General features: G+C 37.7%; 1 pseudogene; it reads right to left on the bottom strand.

Moving 5' to 3' along the window:
* Window positions 1-806: 806 nt before the first annotated feature.
* LOC125269721 lies at window positions 807-18061 on the bottom strand (annotated as a pseudogene).
* Window positions 18062-20554: the final 2493 nt, after the last annotated feature.

The following is a 20554-nucleotide window of genomic DNA, read 5'->3' as shown; positions in this document are numbered from 1 at the left end:
TGTATGGGACAGGATCATCTGCATGTCTACCAGGTATATAAGGTTCCCATATGATGCAGTTGACCAGCCAAACATTAAAACGCAATTTACAGCGATAGCCGGTTTCCCTAATGTAATTGGAGCGATCGACTGCACACACATTGCTATAAAGGCGCCATCTGAAGATGAATTTGCATATGTGAATCGGAAACATTTCCATTCAATAAATGTGCAGATAATATGTGATGCACAAATGCGCCTAACAAATATTGTGGCAAGGTGGCCTGGGTCAACCCATGATTCATACATCCTTACAAACAGCATGGTTGGGATGAGGCTCCAAGCTGGCAGGGTACGCGATGGGTGGCTTCTTGGTGAGTGATGCATTTAAAGTTATGGTTCTATCTAATAGTACTTTTTTATTTGTATTTATTTGCATTTAATTATTCAACAACCCTTCAGGAGACCGCGGTTATCCACTAAAGACGTGGCTGTTAACCCCCCTCACCAACCCACAAACTGACCGAGAGCGCAGATACAATGATGCCCATTCTCGCACTCGGTCAGTTGTAGAGCGGGCGATTGGGCAGCTGAAATGTCGGTGGCGCTGCCTTGACAGGACTGGGGGGATGCTGTTATACCGCCCTGACAAGGTATGCCGCATTGTGCTGGCCTGTGGTGTGCTGCACAGTGTCGCACACAGGCATGGCATACCACTTGGTGAGATGACCCTGACCCAGGACCAATGTATGTGCAGCCCAACCAACAAGCCATTCAGGTCCATCAACATGTGATTGCGACAATATAAATGGTAACTGGAGACGAAGTTCGTTTTTTGACCAATTCCTTTAATGAGTGGCTTATGTCTGTGAGTGCGTCAGTGATCTTTTTCAGGTGACTGTTAATTTCTCCAATGGCCATAACGATTTGCTGTTGTGACTCCAGAACTGCATGCGTCAAGACACGGCCAGACGTACGGGCCTCAGCACTGGGGGGAGCACTGGAAACTCCAGAAACACTGGAGACGCTGGCTGCTCAGGAGGGGCGGATTCTGAGTGCGTGCCAATGGATGTTCCGGCTGTTGCACCATATGAGTCTAAATAAACACAGGCACATGTTAACTGTGATTTGAGTCTGTTCCTTATTAATGGGTACACGCATTTGCCATAAATGCAATGGATACGTAAAATCTCTGGTGTACTTTTGGTCCGCTACATTGCATGCATTTGAAAATTAAATAGGTAAGCTATGTGTACCAAAAGTAAAAACAAATGAGAAATTGGTTACCTTCGTGGCAGTCCTGCAGTAAATCCGAGTCTCCCACAGCAGCAGATACTACTCCAGAGAGTAAAGTGTCACCTATAATAGAGGCAACTCTCTGCTCAAAGGGTGTAAGTTCATCGACCCCTTTACCACCGCCTGTTCTGCCCACACTTTGTCGGTGCGCAGCAGTTCTCCGTTTAACGTCCACCTTTATATCAGACCATTTCTTTTTAAGATCATTTACAGTGCGACTTTCAGATCCCACCGCATTGACGGCATCAGCCAAACTCTCCCACTCATATTTTTTCCTTTTGTTATTAATTCCGGAGGACAAAGTTCCAAATAAAATATTTTTTCTCGTTTCTACTGATAGTAGATACTCTGATAGTAGCACCTCCAATTCACTTTCTGTAAAGTTTCGTTTCTTGCCGCTTGCTTTAGCCATTTTCTTACTGCTTTCTTTTGCCCAAGTGGACTCATTAACATATTTAAATAGATTTAATTAAGGGAGGAGACTGGGTGGGGTGTTGTGCTCGTGCATGTGCGCTCAATTTTACGTTAATTGGGATGTACAAAGAGAATATGCGTGGGATCCTTCGTACGCAGAGATTCATACATCTGGGTTTTTTTGTGCGTACGCACATTTTCAGCTTTGTCCGTACGCGATGTTTTAGAATGAATTCAACGCAAGTCTTTGTACATGAGGCCCCTGGAACTTCGACTCTGTGAGTTTTATTTCGAGACCAGAACTGAAGGGACACAGAGACATCGAATTTGCCACAACAAGAACCGTGATGGGCCAGGCTCCACTCACATCACACTGAAGACATGTGAAAGGCTTCTCTTCAGTGTGACTTCTTATGTGAATCCAGTCTTGCATTGCTTATGCATGTCATTCCACAGTGAAGGCACATGTGAAGCTTCTCTCTGGTGTGAGTTATTTCATGTTTCCTAAGGCATTTACTGTCTGTGAAGGTCTTTCCACACTGATCAAGTGAACGGCTTCTCTACTGTGTGAATTCTCATGTGAATCTGTAGATTTCCTTTTCGTGAGAAGCTCTTCCCACACAGATTGCAGAGAGTTCTCCAGTGTGAACTCTCATGTGGACATTGAAGTTTTGTTTTCGACTGAAACTCTGTCCACACTGTTGGCAGGTGAAAGGGTTTTCTCCAGTATGAATTCTCATGTGGACATTAAGGCTTGATTTTTGAGTGAAACTCTTTCCACACTGTTGGCAGGTGTAAGGCTTCTCTCCAGTGTGAACTGTCATGTGGGCTTCAAGGTTTTGTTTTTGTCTGAAAGCATTTCCACACTGTTGGCAGGTGTAAGGCTTCTCCCCAGTGTGAATTCTCATGTGGACATTGAAGTTTTTTTTTTGACTGAAAGTATTTCCACACTGTAGGCAGGTGAATGGGTTTTCTCCAGTGTGAGCTCTCATGTGGACATTAAGGCTTGATTTTTGAGTGAAACTCTTTCCACACTGCTGGCAGGTGTAAGGCTTCTCTCCAGTGTGAACTTTCATGTGGACATTAAGGCTTGATTTTTGAGTGAAACTCTTTCCACACTGTTGGCAGGTGTAAGGCTTCTCCCCAGTGTGAACTCTCATGTGGACATTGAAGTTTTTTTTTTGACTGAAAGTATTTCCACACTGTTGACAGGTGTAAGGCTTCTCTCCAGTGTGAACTCTCATGTGGTTTTCAAGGTTTCGTTTTTGACTAAAAGTATTTCCACACTGTTGGCAGGTGTAAGGCTTCTCTCCAGTGTGAATTCTCATGTGGCTTTCAAGGTTTCGTTTTTGACTGAAAGTATTTCCACACTGTTGACAGGTAAAGTCTCTAATAGTTTTTGTATTCAGATGTCTCTTTCCTGAGGAAACCTTCTTTCTGATAGAGCAATTAAAAGATTTTTCTCCAGTTCTGAAATCATGATCTTTCTTATAATGATTTTTCACTTCAAATTCCTTCAGTTCTTGACTCTCCTCTTTCAGCTGCATTAGGTCTAAAGCAAAACAGAAACAAATACAAGTTAACCCTAGTTTACTGGCACAAAGCAACACATCTAAATCAACCAAGTACCGATTTTTTACCTTGTATTAAGATGTATTTTTATTCAATCAGATCAAAAGTAAGAGGGAGAAATTCAGGTTTACACAGACATAAGCCTGATTATAACCCCTTTTGTGGTCTTTCCAATATTATGAAAAAAAACATTGTAATTTAAAAGATAGATTTTGAAGGAAATGGTTAAGATATGTGTTATGTTTACCGTCTGTTCCTGTCTACATTCCCCATCATCCTCTCTGCCAGTCACGTTCACACACTCCACACTAATCACCACACCCAGCTGCAGCTCATTACCAGGACTATAAAGGACTTTCACTCACACCACCTCACGGCGAAGTCTTGATTACCCTGTGTGTCAATTCCAAGCGTTATCCTGTGTTTATCCTCTTTCCCTGTCTGTTCCTATTCCTGCCTTTGACCCTTGCCTTGTTATCCTGTTCCGTGATTGATATCTGCCTGCCTTTGACCATTGCCTGTATTCTGACCACGATTCTGCCTGTTCCTTGAGATTCCTGTTTGCTCCTGTCTGACCCTGCCTGTACGACCACTCTAACTTCAATAAAGCTGCAAATGGATCTTTGCTTGAGTCCCGCTTCGTTACAATATGGACTTTAGTTTTTAGATAATATTTGGTTTTTATTTTTTAAGTTGTTTTGTTAGTGATGTGCTGAGTCAAAAAATAAGTAGATCTAGCTGTTTCTATTAAAAATATTTGTTTACCTTGTAGGCCAAACTGCATAAATTTGATTTAAAACAATTAAAATGTTCCGGTTCGTAGTGAAACGTTGGTTCCCTGACTATAACAGGAAACAAGTATTATGTCAGCTACTGATGCTTATGGGGAAAAAAATAAGTTTCTATCTTAATACTAAAGCCTCATTGGTTAATGTCTGTGCACCTGCACAAACAAATGGCATTTCGGCCTGACAAAACAGACATGGCCGACTGCCTATTCAAGCCACGCTGATTTCCATTGCATTTCCATTCCAGCACTGACACGTGTGCAAGCATAGTTGCACAGCAAGTTAACAAATACTCATTCCTGTTATCCCTGCAGGGCACTGCAAGCCCAAGCCAGCTCTATTGCGTCCACTATTCAAATGAGAGAATCCCTGCTTTGTAACTAGCAGACCCTTTGAATGGCCTCCAGAGCACACAAATAGCTGCTCTGACTGCCAGAACTGGCTAGATGCCCTAAGGGCCCAGACCACAATGGAAGGGAGAATAGTGAGCCTTATGACTTGTGCTCTGAAGGTTGTGGAAAGCATCTTAGGCACAAAAAAACCCTTCATTGTCTAAAGAGGATTTTACTGTCATTAGGCCCAAACTCTAGGAAAGATGCATCAATTGAAAGAGCCAACTTGCTTGTCCAATGCCAAAGCTGACAAAAGGGCAGAATTTAGCTAAATAGGCCATAGGTTGGCTCAAATGGAGGGGCTCTATTCAGGCTGGAAATTTTATTTTAATTAATGTTAATCTGGTTGGAAACTGATGTTGATGTGGTGTGTGTTAAAGGTGCCCTAGAATTGAAAATTGAATTTACCTCAGCATAGTTAAATAATTATAGTTCAGTACATGGAAATGACATACAGTGAGTCTCAAACACCATTGTTTTCTCCTTCTTATGTGAATTTGATTTGTGCAAAAGTCCTCTGGAGAACAGGCGAATCTCAACATAACATAGACTGTTACGTAACAGTCTGGATCATTAATATGTACGCCCCCAACTTTTGCATATGCCAGCTCATGTTCAAGGCATTAGACAAGCCAGTATTAACGTCTGGAGCAGCACAGCTGAATCATCAGACTTTATGAAGGTATTGTGATGCAAGTTAGGACAATAGTGAAAATTGGCAGATGGGGCAAAAATAAATGATATGATCCATGATATCATAATATTTTTATTGATATTTGTAAACTGTCTTTCTAAATGTACCAAATACCTGTGCAACATATCAGTTAGGGCTGCACGATATATCGAAAAATTATCGCTATCGCGATAATAGTATATGCGATATCCGTATCGCAGAGAGGTGCGATAAATAATAATAAAAAAAATGTGCCAAGCATTTGTGCGTTGCATGCATAGGCTGTTTATCCAAATTGACCAATCAGATGGGGCCTTACTATCCTTATACCCGCCTACCCAGTAAGAGGAACCAAGTGGCTCAGAGCGCTCAGAGCAGATGGTGGAAAATTAAAACTAATGGCGGGAGTTGAGATGAGCGAGGAAAATAATGACAGCGAAGAACTTGTGGCTAAAAAGAACTGTACGTCTGAAATATGGCAATATTTTGGCTTCGAGAGAGGAGACGTGTCACAAATGCAGGTACTGTGTAAGTCATGCTGAACAATTGTGGCCACGTCGAGAGGAAATACAACTAATCTCCACAGTCACCTGGAACACAACCACAGGGAGCTGTATAATGACTTCAAAAGTAAGCGCAAATCTGCTAAAGAAATGCCAAGTAAAAAAAACAGAGTCACACAGACAAGCATTGATCAAAGTTTTGCAAATGTAACTCCTTATGAAAAAACGTCGAAACGCCACAGGGAATTAACAGAAGCTGTCACGCGTTTTTTAGCAAAAAAAGAGAGATTTGTTTTCTCAAGTCGCAATTCCACAGATGTACGACACATGCGTGAAGACAGTGAGCGCCGAGCTGCGTCAAGTGGACTTCTACGCTAGCACCACTGACCTGTGGTCCAGTCGTACAACTGAGCCCTACACAAGCTTTACCGTTCACTTTCTTACTCAAGACTTTGAATTAAAAGCACGTTGTCTGGGTGTTGTATATTTCCCCGAATCCCACACCAGTGAATACATAGCCCATGGACTGCGGGAAGTTTTAGCCAGCTGGAACTTAAAAGAAGAGAATCAAGTGTCCATTACTACAGACAACGGCGCTAATGTGGTGAAAGCTACCGAAGTTAACAATTGGGTCGAACTACAATGCTTTGGTCACCGCTTGCATTTGGCCATCGGTGAGTATTTGTTTATATGTGCAATAATTAAATGAAAACAGAAAAAGGTATAGTTATTTGTATTGTATAGTTGAATGTAGTATATAGGCATGGTATTATATTTTAGATTATATTTCGGTAACACTTTAGAATAATGGTCTTTAGTTAACATTGCTTAACTACATTAGTTAACATGAACTAATAATGAACTGCACTTATAAAGCATTTATTTATCTTTGTTAATTTCAACATTTACTAATACATCTTGTTAACATTAGTTGATGCACTGTGAACCAACATGAACAAACCATGAACAGCTGTATTTTTATTAACTAACGTTAACAAAGATGAACAAATTAAGTAACAAATGAACTGCTCATGGTTAGTTCATGTTAGTTAATACATGAACTAATGTTAACTAATGACCATTATTCTAAAGTGTTACCAATATTTCTTTTTTTATAATATAATATTTAAGAAAATGTTTATTTAGGAAATATATAGTAAATTGTAGCTGACTGTTTTCTATCTCAAATTCTGTTATATAAAATTGTAATTATAATATTGCCATGTTATTTAACCCTGTATGTTCTTGTTATGTTTTGTCTTCTCTCTTCAGAAAATGCTGTTAAAGGTGATGAGCGCATTACTCGAGCTGTTGGTCTTTGCAAAAGATTAGTGGGACATTTCTCCCACAGCTGGAAGGAGAAGATGGCCCTGAAAAATGCACAAAAAGAGCACAACCTCCCGGAACACTTCCTCATCACAGAATGCCCTATAAGGTGGGGTTTGAGACAAAAAATTATTCAGAGAGTTCTGGAGCAGCAGCGGGCCATAAGCGACGTCCTGTCAGCAAACAGAAAGTCAAGACATTTGGTTCCTTCTTGGCAGGACCTAGATGTACTTGAGTCTATAAACCAGGCATTGCAGCCTCTGCAAGAATTTACAGATGCTCTGTCAGGTGAAAGTTACGTAAGCATTTCGTATGTGAAACCTGTACTTCACTTGATGAACACCTCAGTTCTTGCTGCAAAGGAAGAAGACAGTGATTTAACAAAGTCCATAAAGATGAAGATTCTGGACTACATGAACAGTAAGTACGACAACCCAGCAACTCAAGAACTTCTGGACATGACCTCTTTTATGGACCCCAGATTCAAGGTCGGCTACATCAGCAGTGACAAGGTGTCAGACATCAGTGCCAGGGTGATGTCTGAAATTGAAGCAACTGTGTCAAAGGTAAATGTTTATATGACAATAGTAAGTTATAATAATGCACTATTACTAGATTTGATTGCAATATTTACTTTATTTCTCTATTTTAGGAGCAAAGCCTAAGTAATCAAGATCACCAGGGCATGGGTCCATCAGATGTCATCCCAAAGAAGGCCAAAAAATCTCTGGGCAGTTTCTTCAAGACATCTCCAGCTCCATCATCTATGGTACCATCGCACGCTGTGGAGGCGGAACTGAACAGCTACTTGGTGGCGACTCCATCAGGTCAACTTCCCACACCTGAGTAAACTAGCCAGAAAGTATCTCTGTATACCTGCAACTAGTTCACCTTCAAAGAGACTTTTTAGTACAGCAGGAAATGTTGTGACATGCCAACGCACATGTTTAAAACCTACCAAGGTCAATATGCTAGTTTTCCTGGCAAAAAACCTGAAATAAAATTCCTTTCACTGTTAAGCACATATGGCATTGCATTGTCCTGAAATATGTGTTAATACTTAATTATTTTATTCTTGTGGATGTTGACGATGTTAGTATTTCCACTAAATACAAATTTATTTAAGGCCTGTACACTTTGTTTAATAGTATATTTTTATTTAAAAAAACAGGCAAGAAAGAGAATATTTTGTTAAAATGCTCTTTTTTTTGTTTCAAGATGCTGAAACAAATGGTTACATGTGAATAAAAAACTAATGTTTGAGAGTAATGCACTTTTTTTGTGTTTGCAGGTCTATGGTAACGGCAAACCAGAAATCAGAATATGTGCTGAGGTTTTCAGTCATTCATAGTGTTTTAAAGTCTAAACGTTTGCACCTTGACAGTTAAAAAAAAAAAAATATTTTTTTTTTTTAAAAGCCAGATGGGGACTGTTTAATTGCCTTTGTTCACAGTGCATTTAATTAGATCAGAAGATTATCTATTACCTGTTTATTTTAGTATGATCATTACATTACAATTTTTTAAATAGCTAATAAATCTAGCATTTCTCTAGGGAAATGTGATATCGCAAGAAATATCGTTATCGCAATATTCAACAACAATATTGCATATCGCACATTTTCCCAATATCGTGCAGCCCTAATATCAGTATTACAAGAATCTTTAATAGTTTCTCCAAAACAACTTAACCAGTTAATGTGCAGATCCCCTGCTAGAAACACAAAGGACTGTAAACTTTCCTGTCAGGAGCTCATGTAAAATGGTTGACTGACCCAGAGGGGGAATGTCCAATACCAGAGGCTAAAAGCCAGCGCACAGTTCTCCTCCCCTCTCTCTTGCTTCTTTGGATGGAGTGACGCCCTGTAGGGTGACCTCTTTAGGCCAAGGCCTAAGGGCCTGCCAGGCCTGTAATCCTAAACCACCAACCCCAGCCATGTGCTCCTCCAGAAGAGTGAAAGAACTCTTTCTTACTACAAGATTCAAACTAACCATGCAAGTTTGTTATTGCTACTTCAGTATAGGGGTCAGTGTTGCCAGATTGGAAATGTCAAATTATTGTACCAGAAGCTCAAAATTATCGTATTTGGAACAAAATTATCGTACACGACTTTTTTGTGTAGGTAAATTAACTAAATTAATAACTATTTATTTTTACAACGGAAAGAATCAATACTGAACTAACATAAGCTGGACAATCAAACTATTTTAGCTGCTGCCAAAATTATGTTCCCTCTATCTCTGTAAAGCTATTCACCTTATTCCAATGCCCCATGACGCTTTGCGCGAATTATGGGAGTAACTTCCGTTAAGCTGTAAACAGTCAGTGATAGACTCGGTCTATGAACGCAGTAATGCGTTTTATTTTTAAACTGGGTAAAATGCGATGACATTATCTACTCGCCCTTCAGCCAACGAACACTGAAAGGACATTTAAAAGTGTAAAAACATCAACAAGGTACTTTCAACAGACCATGAAAAAGTGTGATTCTTTCCACAGCAATAATGTACGAGTTAAATATAACTATATCTATATTATATAAGTTTCCTTAATAAAAATTTTCATAAACATTGCGTGATACTATTTCAAAGTGATTTCCATCATTTTTACAGAAAATAAATTGTATTTACCTGTGAAACAAACCTGGAAAGAGACGTGAGGCTTTGAGGAGAAAAACGAGAGATTCTTCTTGCATTCCAGTGAATTATTAATGGGATATATCGTAAATTATATTGGGAGAAAAGACCACAAATGTGCAGTATATGTTGTCCTTTTTCACAGCGGTATGCAAAAAGACAAAGGAAAATAATGACGAGGATAGAAAGCAGCGACTGAAAATAGATATTCTTGTTATAACATGTTACGTTAAAATACCAAGCATTACATTATTCTCATGATGTCTGAAAATAAAACATGAAAGAAACATTGACAGCTCATTCAGTCAAAATGACGGATAACAACCTTATGATTTGAAACGATTAGTTTCAGTCTTTTTGAATGGAAGTTCCCCAAACTGGAAGTGGAACCCATAATTCGAAACGCAGCTAGGCTAGTCAGGAATAAGGTCAATACTTTGACACAATTTGCATTTTAAAAAGAGCTGTATAAATAAGGGTGACATGACGAGTCAAATGTACAGAATACAGCTATTTATCTATAGACCAACAACTCATGAACTGCAAATTACCACAATACATAAATAATTAGGCGTACCTTAGTGGGAAACAACTGACCTAAGTGCCGCGGAAGGAACGTTAACTTGAGCTCGTGAGAGAGAGTCATTATCCACGATGATTGGCCGAGAAGACGTAACGGAGATGAGATGGAAGACATGCCTAACAAAGTTAACGTTCTCCTTAGGCCGGGTTCACACCGCAAGCGGCAGCAGAGCGGAAGCAGCGCGTATTTTCTTCAGTGCCCATGTTAACAGATGAGGGCATTCACACCACACGTAGAGGCTGCGCAGCAGCGTGTAGCAGGAGCAGAGCAGAAGCAGTTCCGCGATCGTTTCGGTGCTGGGTCTATTTTTGCTGCGCTGCTAACGCTCAATTAAAGGTGCCAACTAGGATGTTTTGTTTTATACATTTTTGCAATATTACTTGAAACTGTCTTTACTAACTGATAAAAGACTATTTATTAGGTGCACTGAAAGGAATAATATTAATATACATCATCTGTGCACGAGGTAGGGCCTTAAAAACATCAGCCAATCGTTTACGCGATGATTGGCCCTCTGGCTTGTCAATCACTGCCATGACGTTCCTTGTGAGAGACGTGCGCGGCTGCGCGCTCCAGTAACTTTCCACCCTCCACAGGCGCCGCATGCAATGTTTTTGTCAGGAGACAGGAGTAACAACTGCAGATTATGAGTTACCTGCGGTGAGTCCGACATAATGAATCCACTAACACGACACAGCGAATGCCGGTGGTAAACACTCGTGCACGAGTTTTGGGAGGCGTTCCCTCAAAATGAGCTGTGAAGGAGGGGGGTTGTTCTTACGCATGCGCTCATTTCAAAAACTCAGTAACAGTCTTTGGTTTCTCAGTCGGTGAAAAAAATCCTCTCTATCACCTTTAAAGTGAAAGTACACCTTTGATGGACAAAATAAATATGATTTCACACAAAAAGTGCTCAAAATGCACAAAATAAGCATATCTAGTGTGTTTTAACAAGAATTGAAGTATGTCAGGAAAGAAAATTAATATTAAAACATTTATAGAAGATTTACTCATTTAAACTTGTCTTAAATTATTCAGTTTGGGTTAAAGTGTGGTATATTATAGAAAACTAAACTAAACTAGCCAGAAAATATGATATATAAACATTATTTTAGTTATTACACAGACAGCCATATAGGCTCTTGCATACCCAAATCAAACCCGAGTTTGCTGTCTTTTTCGCCGAGTTTGTAGTCTTGTAAACATGTTCATGCGTCAGATGATGTAAAACACAAAGCTTACCTCATTTGTGTGCAGCAATGGATGACACAAGGCTTTTATTTATTTATTTTGTATTTATTTTATGTTTATATGTGAGTGTTGTACACCTTGCATGTTAACAAGCTTTCAAGACTATCAAGTTTAACAATGACCAATTATAAAAACAAATTTATAGCTGTCTTTGTAAAGAAATGCTCACTTTATATGTAGCTTTGAGCCGCTGCTGTGACGCTGTACAAACTCTTACAGTGTGAATACTCACGCGTCTCTGCAGCTGCAGTTCATGCTCACGTGCTGCTAACGCTCTGCTTCCGCTCTGCTGCTGCTTGCGGTGTGAACCCGGCCTTACAGTCATGACGTAGAGCAGGGATGGGCAACTTGCACCTTTACGCTGTCTTACTCCATTTACTTTTTATTAAGGGAAATTAATGTATAATTAATGTAATTTGTTTTAAAGACTTTATGAACTGAAATACTAATGGGGAAACATTGTTTTCAGTTGACAAGCAATGTTAAAGGGATAGTTCATCCAAAAATGAAAATTCTGTCTACTCACCCTCAGGTTGTTCCAAACCTGTATAAATTTCTTTGTTCTGTTGAACCCAAAGGAAGATATTTTTAAGAATGTTTGTAACCAGGTTGCTTTGGGGACTAATACTATGGAAGTCAATGGTGCCCCAGAACTGTTCAGTTTCCCACATTCTTCAAAATATCTTCCTTTGTGTTCAACAGAACAAAGAAATTTATACAGGTATGGATCAAACTGAGGGTGAGTAAATGATGATTATTATTTTTTGCTGAACGCAGTCTTTCCATTACTTACTTTGTTTTAAATGGATCACCCGAGTGGTTCAGCGGGCCGTATTTAAAGACATGGCGGGCCGTATGCCGCCAGTTGCCCATCCCTGACGTAGAGGATCCACACAGCTAGATCAATGAGCCGATTTATAACGACGACCATCATTTGAAGTGTCACAAAATACTGAAATTATCATACATCATGGGTTTTTTTTAATTATTGTTTGTACATCGTACAGAGGTCAAAATTATCGTACAAATACGTCTGACAACACTCCCCGACTATGGATTTACATAGTCAAATCTGATTCGAATCAGACTGCCTATATTCGACTGATAGTTGAATCATATATGTTGGGGGGCGGGGGGTGGGGGGGGGAGCTTGAAAAACAGAGTCTGCGCACAGACTTTGAAAGGTTCACGTGCTGAACTGTGCACGAGATGGAGCGGGACACGGAAAATGAAGCCTATACCCGCGGCTTAAGACAACTTTTATTTTCTTTCACACACAAAACAGAGAAACAACTTTCTAATAAAGCAACCAAACTGCCTGTCAAGTGATAGACGAAACTGACAATGATTTTATCTTTTTTAAACAAATTAAAGGCAATGTGGATAAACATTCACAGCCACGATGTACATTTTGGTTTAATAAACCTTAAATATATATATACTGCAGAAAGGCCACACTGCAGATAGATATGCATTTCACATGTCGACAAATCAAATTAAATTGGCTAAATTGTCTGCGCGAGCAAGCTTTAGCAGGGGAACATATATTCAAAACACAAACCACAAATAGTTAAATTAGATAACCCAGAGTGATCAATAAATAAATTAAAATTAAAGAAATTATTAAAATAACAAAAGTATAGCCAGAATTGTCAACTTTGTCTTTTGCAGAGACAATAAACGCTAAACTGGAGTGGCAGTCTTTTAGCTAAACATTCACAGCATCCAAAAATCAAATTAGAACCGGCTGGAATGTTTTGAAATCACTTTTCCCCTACCTGATAAAAAAAAATAAAAATACAGTCTTTCACGCGATCTGCCTGTGTCCGTTTGGGTCTTTTTAAATAGGGCGCTAGTCAGCTAACATTAGTAAGCTTGTTAATGTTGGCTGGCAGAACTGCGCCGCTTGCAGTGTTTGTCATTGTTGAGCGGTAGGACATGAGCTGTTGGCACATCTTGCATCATACGTTTTTTTTTTTGGATCATCTTTTACCACTTCAAAGTGCATCCAATTCTATGTTTACGATGTAACAGTCCATAGTTCTGTTCCTATGGGTTTAGAAGGTTGCAGTACCACTAAGTGCTCTCCTCCACTAGCTTAAATCCAGGTGAGGTAGTAGAGGAAGGGAGATCTGTTTGGTGAAAAGAAAGCATGGTTTTCTCTTCCAGTATCCCCAACACAGTAGAGTCCAGATTGAGAAACAATTGTTTCAAGCTCAATCATGACTCTTTATATTTGGTAGTTAAATACTACTAATATGTACAACAGTGATGTGAGGAGCATTTCCACTGGGGGTCTACTACACAGAACCTTATAGTGGATCTTTTGGGATTATTCGCTACTCAAGGACTGAAGCGTTTGTGGGGAAGCACATGGTGGATGGTTAACAGGTTGGATTATTGTTTGAGGCTCACTGAACTATAAATCATCGTCATCATTAAGTTCAAAGGACATTCACCCAAGGACAGTTGGGAGTCTGGATGGACAATGGACAGATAAGGGTTCTTCATTCCAAAATTCAGTTTGGTTGCAGTGTTGATTGCCTTTATGCCTATTGTTGTTTTTGCCCATTCATATTGTTCAATAATAGTCTGGTATTACGCATTTATCTGTGTTGGTACAAACTTTATTTCATATTTGGGTTGATCATGATCGAACAGTATTTAAGGTGCTTATATTAAATGTGGTTGGTGGGCCCCATTCAGTATCCATGCCCTGTTTTAGAATAGATCAATCAAAATTGTATAAAATACATTTCAAAGAAAATTTTCATCATTTCCACTGGCCAAATAGTATGTTAACTGAATTACACTAATCAAATTTATACTTTTTGGCAATATGGTAAACGTATTTTAGGACATTTATAGATTTTTAATGGTACAGATAGACCTTACTTTTTGCAGTGTAAATAATTGTCTGACTCACGTCACTGGCAAAACATTTAAAAAATGAAACGTGGATATCTTACCGTTTCCTCCAAATTCTATCCTTCAAATACAATGGAATTTTTCATAACATTGGGAAAACCATGAAAGGGGTTACCATTACCAGAGGTTGTACAGTAGTCTACTGTGTCATTGGAGCTATTCAAATAATTGTCTGACTCAGAACATCACTGATGAAACATTTTAAAAATAAAACCTATATCTTCTCTAAAAATAAAAAGTCCTTATCTTAACATTTACTTCAAATTCTTTCTATCCAATGGACTGTTCGATCACTGAGCGAGTCCTTCAGTGTCCATCATTATACTGTCTATGTAGTCAAGCGATCTGCTTTGGCAGAGTGAATCTTCGTTGTGTGAACCTCGTTTATGCAATGTATAATGGGAGGTGCAAGCTTGGGGGCGGGGAGCATGAGCATTTAACCCGCATACCTTGCGTCTTTATCAACCCGGAACGTCATTCACTACCCTCCTCCTCGTTCAGTTTTTAAAGATAGACATCAACTTTTTTAGTATTCCTCAATCAATTAATTATAAACAATATAATAAGAAAACAAGAAAAAAAAATCATAAAATTATAAAAAAATGCCTGTTTTCCCATTCATATTTTGTAAAAATTGTATAGGGTCACCAATGACCCGAGTTGCGTATAAGTGTATGTATATTTTTTTCTGCACAACAATAATTGAATATTTTATGACGGAATAAGTGGAATTCACCTTTATTCCACATTGCAATGTCTGATATACAATGATAAAGTGACATTTTATTCAGACAGAAAACAGGAGAATAGGAAGTATCATTAGCGAAACTTGAAATGGCTCAGCGATTTATTGCAGTGCAAGTACTGAAAGCAATCAAATATTAGTGTCACTGTCACTTGATGGATCTGGATCTTTTGATCTGGTATCAAAATATTGATTTTGAAGATGTTGAACATGTAGTTTTTTTGAGATTGCGAATGGGCTCATGTTCGCAATCTCAAACATATTGTCAAAGCTATAATTTGCTGAAAGTACTGGGAAATGAGCTCTGAAAAGGACAGTGATGATGACATAAAACATCTGCTCAAAATGAGCCCTTCTAAGCTCCGAAAGGTTACAAAATATGCTTTATTTTATTCTTCCTAATTGTTACTTTAATATCAGAGGAGTTTTATATTATCGCGGCAGGTAGAGATCTATTCGTGTTAGATGTAGATCCGGGTCACTAAAGACCCGAATAGTTAATAATGATTGGTGAAACAGTCATGCATTTAAGGGTTAAAGGTGTACATGTAACAGGGTTAAAAAGGTGTTTCAACTTGCTACACATTTTCATGTATGGCCCCTTTAATTGCACTCAACCTGCACACTCCACCCATAGAACGAACTGGTTCCGGTAGGGTAATTTAGATTCGCGCCAGCCAAGAGAGTGAACGGCTGCGAACACGCACGGGGGTGATTTGCGAATCTGATCACCGCTGTTTAATGTTGTCAACAGAATAAAAGCCTGTCTTCAAGCACGAATTGGTGTCCATCCTGACTTTTTAATCTAAAGTGTCTGCACGGTGAGCACATACAGTATTTACACCTACTTCATTTCTTATAAACCTTGACATGTGCGTGGAAAATTGCATACGCACATTTTAATGCCCATTTTGTGCGTGAGCGATACTTATAACATCAGGCCCCAAGGCCAGGATCAAATGAAACTAACCTGTTTGTTCCTCAGTATCTTCATGTTTCACGCTGAACACTTCTTCAATCTTTATGTCTTCACTCTCCTCTTTAATAAACGCCATCTTTATAATAGTGTGTCACGAGATCTCAGCTGCTTCTCCAGGAGTTCCTGTGTGTTTGAACAATTTGTTATGTTTAGGATGAGAATAATTAACACAAAGAAAAATAATTCCAAAGCAAGTATCTGGGTGCGTATCATTCAGCTCCCAAGTTCAGTAGTCAGCGTACTGGTATAAATAACTCTCAAAATGGATCTTTACAAAGTGTTCGTCATGCAGCATATCAGATCATGTAAGTATGGCATGTATTATATGGATGTTTACATTTGATTCTGAATGAGTTTGATAGTATGTGTGGCTAACGGGGCTAAAGCTAACATTACACACTGTTGGAGAGATTTATAAAGAATGAAGTTGTGTTGATAAATTATACAGACTGGAAGTGTTTAAAAATGAAAATAACGACATGACTCTGATCTCCGTTAATACAGTAAGAAACAATGGGAACTCTAACCACATTAAGCAGTATATTAGCAACATGGAGGAAACAATGGAGTTTGAGACTCACTGTATGTCATTTCCATGTACTGAACTCTAATTATGTAAATATGTCGAGGTAAATTCAATTTTCAATTCTAGGGCACCTTTAATTATTCAAATAACATTAGGCTTGATTTCCAACTGTTTAAGTGATTTTAGTTATTTAGCTTAATGATCTAAAAAATTCAGGTTCAATTAAATAATGTTCTTAAGGTGGTTGGATTTTATTTTATTTTTAAGAACTAATGTCTAAAAACCAAAATCAAATTTGTTTTAATTTTGAAATTTTTATTTAGGATTTCCATAAGCAACTTTTGAGGTCATTTTGTCTACCCACATGCCTATAATTTGATTTAAAAAGAAAACTTGTTTAATATAAATGCAATTTGTCTAAATGATTGAATAACTTTATAGCAGTAAATTATAAGGTTTTGCCTTCTCATTTTCTTTTTAGTGTTAGTCTTTTAATTGTTACAGATTTCTACATTTGATTATTTGTACTATTTATATTAATTATATTTCAGTATCCTGAAATATTTCCAGAGCTGTTTAAAACTTTTAGCCAAGCTATATATACATTCATTGTTTGTGTAATGAAAAGAGGTTTAATCCTTACTACCTTTAATGTTTTGCTTTAACACATGCTGTGTGCATCACAACACTAAAAAGGAAAGCGTATATGGAGATATATATCGTTATCATGAAATTAATTGATCAATTATCTCCCAATTATCCTTTACTGCAAACTGAAGACAGAAAACCCATACTATTTTTCCTTCAGAAGTAATGTTGATAGTTTATACAATATTGATTTATTCATTCTAAACAGATGTGACAAAGCTACAAGATGACAAAATCAATCATAAATCACAGCCAATCATAACAGAGTGTGTTCGCAGCTAAACATGAAAATCAAACCATAAAACATTATTCAAAATACGTACATACTCAGTGACTGACAATCTTTGTCATGAAATACACTTGTTTGAGCTTTGCATAATATTAAAAAGGTTTGAGCTTTAATATCATTTTGCATGACAAATGAGGTTAAATATTTTTATTTTTAAGGGCTACCAAAGGTTTAGAGTTAGGAGAAAATATAATTGTAGAAATTACATTTAAACAATTAAATCAATAAATCATTACTGAAAATGAATACAAATATATAATTGAATAAGTGCTTTAAAACAGTATTGCTCCTGAAACTGCAGCCTCTGTATGAATACTGTATGAAATATCTGTATGAAAAATATGTTTAAATCCACAAACCTTTCTTCAGCCGATTCACAACAGACCCAGCATAGCGTGGCGCAGCCTTATGACGTCACAACACCACACCAAAATAAAAGCCCTGGTCACAAAATTGCAAAGAAATGTATACTACATAAAATACACATTTAAGTAGAGACGTGAAATATAAGTGAAAAACACGTTTAAATGCATGCAATGATGTTAATATACAACAGAGACAGACTGATGAGTGATTGTTTAACGTACACATTTATAATTAGTGTTTCAGTCCAAAATAACTTTTGTAACTGATGAAAAACTGTAAATTAATTTACCTCGTGTTTTTAAGAGTGCACCGGGAGAGCGGCACCTTTTTAATAAGACTGCATGTTATTACAAATATATAACTGATATGGTATTGTTGGATAAAATATATCCACATGCTAACATGCTAACTGATACAACAACTGAAGGGGCCGAGGTGAAACAACACAGCTACAAGTAAGCCTTTCAAACAGCATGACATTTTTCACATGTTTTTCTGAGTTACATTGTTCATTGTTACATTTGCCTTAATGCATTGACATTCATACATGCAAAAACACATAAAATCATACAGCCATGCACACACACACACACACACACACACACACACACACACACATACATACATTTGCTCGCAAACACACACACATTTGCTCGCAAACACACATGCATGAACATACAAGCACATATAACTTCGGTAAAGTTGGTTTTATATTCGCACATTCGGACTTCTGATAAATTCAAACTTTCCAATAAATGTGCAATAAATTAATGTTTACGAATTTTAAGCAGCGACATGATATTGACAACCAACGATTGTAAACTTACAACATTTTTCACAGTTGATCAAAATAGGCAAGTATTGTTTTACAGTATTTCACAATTGCTAAAACACTAAACCCCATTCTCTGAACCCAATGCTCAGTGGCCTAAACCCATTTGTCGAATCAGTCACTTTGTAGGCAAAACCTTAAACAAGTTCAGGTAGATAAGACACTGTTTGCAAATCTCATCCACTCTTTTTGCAAAACTCTAAACACATTTTTACTCACTAAAACACATTCTGCACTGTGCTGCAAAATGGTGAATACATGTGGCAAAAGTTAAACACAACTACAGCACAGTTATCATCCTTTAAACACAATGACTCAAAATTATTCACACTTATTTCTAATGATGTGATCAAATCAACTGTATAAAATATAGGTCAGTTCAGAGTGCACAGGTGACACAGGTGCTGAATGATGATACCAACAATAGAGGGAAAAACAATCTGAAAAGTAGAGAAGGGAGAGTATGTGTAAGAGGATGATGAGGAGAAAGAGCAAGGGGTGTGGAGACAAGGCTGTCAAGGCTGGATCCGGTACAGGTTTTTCCCTTTGCCTGGCAAGAGACGACATTGCCTGTGATGTGGAAAATGTCCTCAACAATATTCAATAATATTCAACAATATTATTGATCTGACAGTACTGACATTATAGGATGAGAACTGAATTAAGCTAGCCTAGATGATGACATCACTGTTTTCTGCAGAACTGCTTTATAGAGGAAAATAATTACAGTCATTTACATAATAATTGATGGTCTTTACAATGTAAGTGAAACAACACTGAACTGACTTCAGCTGAACAATGACACTATTTTCTTTTAGAGCTGTACAGCCAAAATGAACCCTCTTTGCATTACTGATCATCATGTACCTGTTATCACTGTAAAGCTGCTTTGACTATACTATACTATACTATACTATACTATACTATACTATGACTATATTAGACTATACTAGACTAGACTAGTATCTGTGTAGTATAAATTGCAATTGAAATAAAGGTGACTTGACTTGATTTAGGCCGGACCCAACATGAAGACGTGATGCTGAAGCAGAATGAATCTCTCACTGACTCTGAACTTTGTTTTTGTGTGTGTGTACTGTATCATGCTTTTCATTTAGAGTTTTCTTTGACCTTTTAGTCATTTGCATTTAGACTGCTGTATGTTTGCAGTATGTAAGTACTGTATATACAGACATTCAATACTATATAATATTGAATATAATACTCTACTTGCAGTAGTATACTTTAAATTCACATTACTTGTGATTTCTATACATTTTATGTAATGGCAAAATGTGTTTACTGTGTTACAATATACTTTTTTTTCTGTAACCTCATGTTCTGGATGTTGTGTTTTCCATTTTTTAATGTAGTGTCTAATGAATGATCTGTATGTGTTTATATTTTGCTTAATGTGTGTATGATCTGAAAGCTTTGTTTGATTTTGCCATAAGAGTCAGAAGTTTTGTGAAATTAGTTTGAAGATTGGATTTGTGTTTAATGTTTTGAGAAAATGAGTGATGGTTTCAAGAAATGTGTTTTAGCAATTGTGAAATACTGTAATGGCATATTTACTTGTGAATGTCCAATGTAGTGTGAACAAGGCTATTTAATACGGATATCCGAATGTGCGAGTATAATTGCTTTACCCAAGTGCACATATAGCCTACACACACAATCACACATTCTACCTCAACCATACACACAAATGCAGACATAGATTGTTGTTTCTAGTACAGGCTCTCTGATGCCAAATTTTGTACTAGTAGGCACAGTTTTGTTAAAAGAATCTTAAGTTTGTTTAAAAACTTAAGATTTGAGATTCAGA

Source organism: Megalobrama amblycephala, linkage group LG6 (genome assembly GCF_018812025.1).
Source record: "Megalobrama amblycephala isolate DHTTF-2021 linkage group LG6, ASM1881202v1, whole genome shotgun sequence".
NCBI classification, from domain to species: Eukaryota; Metazoa; Chordata; class Actinopteri; order Cypriniformes; family Xenocyprididae; genus Megalobrama; species Megalobrama amblycephala.
This window is presented reverse-complemented; position numbering and strand designations above follow the sequence as displayed.